We start from the raw sequence: 7,740 nt of genomic DNA on the forward strand, positions 1-7,740 counted from the left end.
TATTCCTTTCTTTTCTGGTTTTGCTGCTTAGAGACAGACATTAAGTTCAGTAACAGCTACCTCCCTATGGCCATGAGGGGAAGCAGGTGAAAAGTGACCACTTGTCAAGTCCCAGTTCCCTTGGGAAGAAAGTACACAGAACTCGAGTTTGAACCCTTAAAGGAAAAGGAGCTTACGAGCATTTCCTCCTCCAGCTGAAGCTCACAGACAGTAAAGGAAACAAGTCTAGCCAACTGGTTATTTTAAAGCTTTCACTTAGCATTTAATGAAGAATGCCTTTTGGATTAACTATTAAAGTTGACTTTCAATTCCCAGTGGAAATTGAACATATCTAGGCACTGCCCAGAGGTTAAATGAGAAAACCAATGTTGAAAAAGTTAAATCTCAGTTTCTTTTTTTTTCCCTGAAGCTGGAAACGGGGAGAGACAGTCAGACAGACTCCCGCATGCGCCCGACCGGGATCCGCCTGGCACGCCCACCAGGGGCGACGCTCTGCCCACTAGGGGGCGATGCTCTGCCCCTCCGGGGCGTCGCTCTGCCGAGACCAGAGCCACTCTAGCGCCTGGGGCAGAGGCCAAGGAGCCATCCCCAGCGCCCGGGCCATCCCCGCTCCAATGGAGCCTTGGCTGCAGGAGGGGAAGAGAGAGACAGAGAGGAAGGGGGGGGGTGGAGAAGCAAATGGGCACTTCTCTTATGTGCCCTGGCCGGGAATTGAACACGGGTCCCCCGCACGCCAGGCCGACGCTCTACCGCTGAGCCAACCGGCCAGGGCCTAAATCTCAGTTTCTTAGCAATTACTACCATTTGTGTGGATGGAAGGGCACTTTCCCAGTCTCCTTTGCCTCCACTCCTGTCCTCCTTGAGTGGACAATATCAATGCCATAGCTGAAGGGTGAATAGTGAGTGACTAAGTTCCTAGTAGCAACTTTAGACAAGGCTGGCCTTGAACGAAAAGCAAAAATGAAATCAAAGTAAAATACTGCCAATGCTTCTATTGCAATTTGCATCACATTACCCATAAAGATTTGTAATTTTACATTTAAAGCTGTTATCTTTTGGCAGACACCTTGACTTTAAATAAGTGTTTGTTACCCCAAGGGGCTGTGGCAAACTGTGCCTCACATCCCATAATAAGATCCAGAAGGAGGATTCCCACATGGGATTGCGGCTCTCCGGGCAGGAGCACCATCAGCCTGAAGCTGCACTTTCCTCCTTGGCATGAGGCTGCCCTTGGTTGGCACTTCTCATGGTCACTGGTTTCGTGACTGTCATCCTGCCAAGGGCTCTAAGCCACCACCTTCGATCTTTTCCCACTTCTTCCTGCATAGAAAGAATTGAGTATCTTCTTTTGTTCCCTTGGTGCCCCTAGGGCCATCTGATAAGTGCACTAAAACAGTGGTCCCCAACCTTTTTTGGGCCACGGACCAGTTTAATGTCAGAAAATATTTTCACGAACTGGCCTTTAGGGTGGGACGGATAAATGTATCACGTGACCGAGACAAGCGTCAGGAGTGAGGCTTAGATGGATGTAACAGAGGGAATCTGGTCATTTTTAAAAAATAAAACATCGTTCAGACTTAAATATAAATAAAACAGAAATAATGTAAGTTATTTATTCTTTCTCTGCAGACCGGTACCAAGTGGCCCACGGACCAGTACCAGTCTGTGGCCTGGGGCTTGGGGACCACTGCACTAAAAGATTGTCTCGTGGTCTCTGATATCTGGGAACCGACAGATGCTTAAAAACAGCAAGAAAGCTCCCCAAAAAGCTGCTTGCAGATGATTGGCTGGATGGATTCCAATTGGAGTGCCACCACACTCGTCCCACGGGAGAGTAAGGAACGATGGAGGGTTCCCACAGAATGTTCCAGGCCTTCTATCAGAGCCTGAAAGCTACTTGGAACCAGTGATGACACAGAAATTCAAATGGAGTGGAAGAACAGACAGAAGCAAACTGTGGGGCGGGCTAGGGGCTATTTCTCTCCTAACCACACATTCCACACACTGATAGGTATTAATGTAGTTAAAAGAAAAGCCTGACCAGGCGGTGGCGCAGTGGATAGAATATCGGACTGGGATGCGGAGGACCCAGGTTCGAGACCCCAAGGTCGCCAGCTTAAGCATGGGCTCATCTGGTTTGAGCAAAGCTTGGACCCAAGGTCGCTGGCTTGAGCAAGGGGTTACTCAGTCGCTGAAGGCCCACGGTCAAGGCACATATGAGAAAGCAATCAATGAGCAACTAAGGTGTCGCAATGAAAAACTGATGATTGATGCTTCTCATCTCTCTCCGTTCCTGTCTGTCTGTCCTTATCTATCCCTCTCTCTGACTCCCTCTCTGTCTCTGTAAAAAAAAAGAAAAAAAGAAAAAAGAAATAGGACATGCCCATAAAGTACAAAGCCAGTGTGTGGCCTGTACAGGGGTGGAGCAAACGTAGATTTATAGTCATTCCTGTGGGAAATAATACAGTAATTAGTAAGTACCTAATAATAAAAGAATAAACTCTGTTTTGTGTACTCTCAATTATAAATGTGCTTTTGCCACATCCTGTAGTAAGTGTATCAGGTAGCTCCTTCCAAAACTTAGTGGTTTAAAACAACGGTTATGATTCAGCTCATGATTCTGGAGTTGGGGTGGCTCACACTCTGAGGACAGTCACAATCAGCAGGGCACTGGCTGGTCTAAGGTGGTCTCAGCTCAGGAAGCTTCTCTGCTCGACACGACCTTTGCACATGAGTTACCGAGAGAGAAGTAGACACATTCTCTTGAGGCCTAGGCTCAGAATAGCACAAATAATGCCCACTGCATTCTACTGGGCAAAGCAAGTCACCAGGGCAACTCAAGTTCAAGGAGTGGAGAACTGGTCTGCTGCTCTTAGTGGGAGCGGATGCAAGTCATCTTCAGAGCAGTAAGCATAACAGAGTTGTGAAGGACTGTGGGCATTTTTTGCAAACTACCACTGCAGGTACCAATATATTCTGAGTGTGTTTAGTTTTTCAATCACTTCCAAAAGGAATTATATTGATGTGTCAGTTGACAAGCCTAGGATGAAAATGTATATGGAAAAGTAAGGCCATCAGACTGGTAAAGAAAGTAGTCAAATGGTGACACCTTTGTTAATTATTGACCCAACTCCAACCCCCACCCTGCCCCAGAGTCTCTCCCCTGACCCAGCCCCTTTTCCCTCTCCCCCCTTGATGTGAGGACCTGGTTGGCCCTGCCCCAGACTACAGACCTGTCCCCAGGACACTAGCATGTGGTTAAGGAGATTTTCTCCATCTTCCAGTTCCCTATCTAGTCATTCTGTTCTCTTGTGAACTACCTGTCTTCTCGACAGTCTTTTCAGCCTTTCCGGACAGAATGGAATCTCCGTTCCGAGAATCAAGAGTCGGGGTTCATTACCTGATCTGGAATGTTTATTGCCCTCTTATCTAGGTATTTGTAAGTGGTAAGTGTGCATGAGGTCATCCTGTTCCTTGAGCTGGCTGGATATTTGGAGACAAGTGTGAAGAAACCCAGGCTTTGTCCCAGTGCACACTGACTGGCTTACATCACATTTTCAGGTAAGACAAATCTGTTCAGTGATTTCCCTTGTGGAGTAGGAAAGGTATCCCCTCTTTCTTCTGATTCCCACCACCAATGCCTTACATACATGCACACAATGCACTCGTGAGAGTTGCATTGTCCTGTTTTTTTTTTCAGGAGAACAGACACTGTTGCTTCTCATCTTCATCTGCAACTCCCTTTTCAATAGTCACCTACCTTCTAGCTCAGGGTGAACATGTGACACCACACAGAGTTGTGATTGTAGGCAAAGCCAGCCAAGTGACACTTCTGGAATAACTTGTTTTCCTGGCTTAAAAAGAAAATGACTGATGAGCCCTTTGCCCTTCCTCCTTCTTCCTGTGTAGAACACGGATATAAGATCGGGAAGTGCAGCAGCCATTTTGGGACCATGAGGATTAAAGGCATGAGCTGAGAATGGGAGAGCAAAATGATAGAAGAATCCTGGGTACCTAGTGATGTATTTGACCAGCCCTAGGGTTATGCAAGTTAGTATGTCACTGTTGGTTGAATTTTCTTTCATTAACAGCCAAATGCCTTACTGAGTATTTCTCAAAAAGTCTCAGAAGTAGATCAATCAGGGAAATTATTGTCCTTTGGGTTGCTACTGTAATGTACTTGGAAGAAAAATATATCAGTATCAAAGGGGGTTAGGATGCCATCACCGGAATCATATTATATTTTATCAAACCTCAGATGCTGTTAGGCGGTAGGTGCAGCATTATTTTATGTATCACTATGAAAGAAAAAATAACCTCAAGACACCACTAATTGTAAGATGTATCCACTCTGATTTCAGAGAGTTTTAAATGGGGGGCTGCATCTTAGAATCAGTGAAATATGGCATATATTTGCTTCCTTGATTACTGCCTGCTGTCTCCGTTAAGTCAGAGACCCATAGCTTTGCTCTCTTCTGAGTCCTCTATACCCAGAATTGGGCCTGGCACAAAGCAGGCTTCATAAATATTTGTGATAGAATGAATCAGGGAACTAGTCCCCACCTTTCCAATAACTTCCCGTGCCATCCTGGCTGAACAAAGCATTTCCCTTTGTCTGTGCCTCATTTCTCCATAATGTACTTCCACTGAAACTCACCAGAACAGAAGAAAGGAAAAGCCCCACATAAATGCCAAGTGGACTCATGCTCTGCATCACCATGGCGATGCCTCCCGGTGCCTCTGATGGAGGCAGGGAGGCCTCATTGGACAACATCCCTAGAAACCCTTCTTTCCCCAGAGCCTAATTCCTTCTAAAGCTCAGGAATTAACCCTTTCCAGCCAAGCCTTTTCCAACACTCTGTTAGGGTTACTAAATATACTCCCTGCAGATGGACAAGGGCTGGGGAAATAAGCAAGAGCCTTCAAGCAAGGAGATAGTGTTTTGTAACTTCCCTGAATTTCTCCAGAAAGTCCACATACCAGTCTGTCATTGCCACGAAATATTTCTAAGTATCCTCAGCCTGCATCTCTGAGAGGCAGTCTTGTCTAACCAAATCGCCGAGCTGCTAAGGAGCAGGGCTATTGTGCCCCTCTAGCACCTTATTCAGAAATAATAAAGATAATAGTAATAACATGCACAATGAATGACAAACTCTTGGTATATATTCTCACATTTAAACTTCAGCAAAAACTTGCAGGTAGGGAAACTGAGGTATGGAAATGTTTAATCACAGTAAGCAGCAGAGTCTGGCTTTGAATTCAGGTAGGGTAACACCAGAGCTCAGAACCATTATGCTGTACTGCCTTGCAGTGCCCTACACTAGGCACCTAGTTCATACCAGGCTCTGTGCTTGGCACCTAGGCACAGACAAGAATAGAGCCCAGAACCAGCCCTGAAAGAGTTCATGCTTGGAGGGAGAAGACAGACTTGCTGGCAGAGATGGGTACACAAAAGATCATAAGAACACACAAGAAAAAAAAGGGGCCTATGCCTATGGGCAATCAAGGAAAGCTTCACAGAGGAAGTGGCTTAGAGCAGGGCATTGCAGAAAAAGTAGGAGTTTGCGGTCCTGGCCGGTTGGCTCAGTGGTAGAGCGTCGGCCTGGCGTGCGGGGGACCCAGGTTCAATTCTCGGCCAGGGCACATAGGAGAAGCGCCCATTTGCTTCTCCACTACCCCCCCTCCTTCCTCTCTGTCTCTCTCTTCCCCTCCCGCAGCGGAGGCTCCATTGGAGCAAAGATGGCCCGGGCGCTGGGGATGGCGAAGCCCCAGAGGGGCAGAGCATCGCCCCCTGGTGGGCAGAGCATCACCTCTGGTGGGCGTGCCGGGTGGATCCCGGTCGGGCGCATGCGGGAGTCTGTCTGACTGTCTCTCCCCGTTTCCAACTTCAGAAAAAAAAAAAAAGTAGGAGTTTGCTAGGTAGGTAAAGTGAGGGCAAGGCATCTCAGGAGGCAGAAACTTCTTGTAGGCTGGATCTGGGGAAAGGGTGGAGGCAGAAGGCGGGGCTGAAAATAAGGGAAAGGGTCCCATGGGGAGGGAATTTTTCTGCCTTGCTCAGGGAGCTAGAGAAGGATTGAAACAATGAAGAGACAGGCTTGTTTTGAGTTTTAGAAAGCGTTCTTAGTTGTATAGGGGTGACTGAGGGAGAAAAAGAGAGAACAGCACCAAGTGGAGCTGTCGGTTCCACACTCCACCACCATGAATGTTGGTGTGAAAAGGAGAAAGGTCGACAGGCATATAGATCCACTTTGGCTCCAAGCACAGGAGGGAATGGCTATCCATGCCTACAAAATTCTTACACAAACTGGATAGATCTTCCACATGTTCATGTGGAATGACAAGGATCTCTGGTAAGGTCTCTATCCCCACGTCTGAAGCCCCACCATCTCTTGAATGCTTGAAATTCCATCTCCAGAAATTATTCCTCTGGGTTAAGCACTGATCTTTCTCTTCCAGAGTTTTTCTCTCTCTCTTGCCGAAATGGTTCTTTTACTATTTTTTTTTTTGTTAAATTTTTAAAGTGACACACCTTTCTTACAGAAAAAAAAAATTTAAAAACATACTAGGGATGTCCTATATTTTCTTCTCAACCTTGGCTGAAATTCTGAGTGTACCCATTCTTGCTTTATTTTATTTTATTTTTGTGACAGAACTCTGGTAGACAATGTGTCTTCCAAAAAACAAAACAAAGAAATAAACAAAAAAAACCTCTCCACTCTCCATTTCTTAGACTTTCTTGAAACTAGGTGTGACTATGTAGCTAGGTTCTGGCAATGATATAGATAAAAATGTCTAATAGAATTCCTGATAAGGCAGCTTAAGGGAGCTGCCTGAGCAGGGAGTAAGAGAGAGCTTTAGTCTTTCTTCTCTCCTTTCAGCCTGCAACCCAATGTGATGTGATGACTGGAGCATCAGCAGCCATCTTGGATCATAAAGTAACTTTGAGGATAGAAGTCACATACCAAGATAGTGATCAAGAGGCCACCATACCAGTCATGGACTGCTCACTTCTTACATGAGAAATAAATACATTCCTATTTTTTAAGCTCTTATTATTTTGTATATTCTTCCACATGCCATTAAACCAAAGTCTGTGTGACATACTACCCAAGCTATTTTTTTAGAGAAACTGACTGGCCCAATACTGGCAGCACCACAGCTGATTGAACGTGATATGGTCAACTGACCCCAGTGGAATCATCATCTATGGATTGCATGAAGCCAAATCTTCCCCCTTAGGAATTAACAATTAGGTCAGAGAAACTCGAGTTGGTTGGTGTTGGGGCTTGAAATAAAAAGTCACACAGTCATGAAATTAGGGGGCTATCATTTTAGGGCAGCCATGATGAGGCCATGTGCAAGCTGATAATGGAGTGAAGAAAGCCGTCTGCTGCAAGGAAAGACCAAGGTGGACACAGGCAGATGAGAGAAGATGGAACCCAGAGAGTAAGAGTTGGAGAAAGTAGTTACTTGACAACTTTTCAGTTCTCTTGAGGCTACCCTGTACTATCTGCAGCCAAGTTTCATCATGTAAGTTTCAGTTTCCTTAAGTGGGTTTCTAACACAGCCTTATTATGCCTTACATACCGTCCTGTCCTATAATTTCCTTTATCAGTTTCTAAGTTCCCTTTTAAAATACAAATGCTCCTGAGGAAGTAATGCATACCTCACTAATACTTTAGGATGAGGAAGTGAAGGAAGCAGGCAGATAACATGAGCACCAGGGGAGCAGATGTTGCA

The sequence above is a fragment of the Saccopteryx leptura genome, chromosome 3 (assembly GCF_036850995.1).
Source record: "Saccopteryx leptura isolate mSacLep1 chromosome 3, mSacLep1_pri_phased_curated, whole genome shotgun sequence".
NCBI lineage: Eukaryota > Metazoa > Chordata > Mammalia > Chiroptera > Emballonuridae > Saccopteryx > Saccopteryx leptura.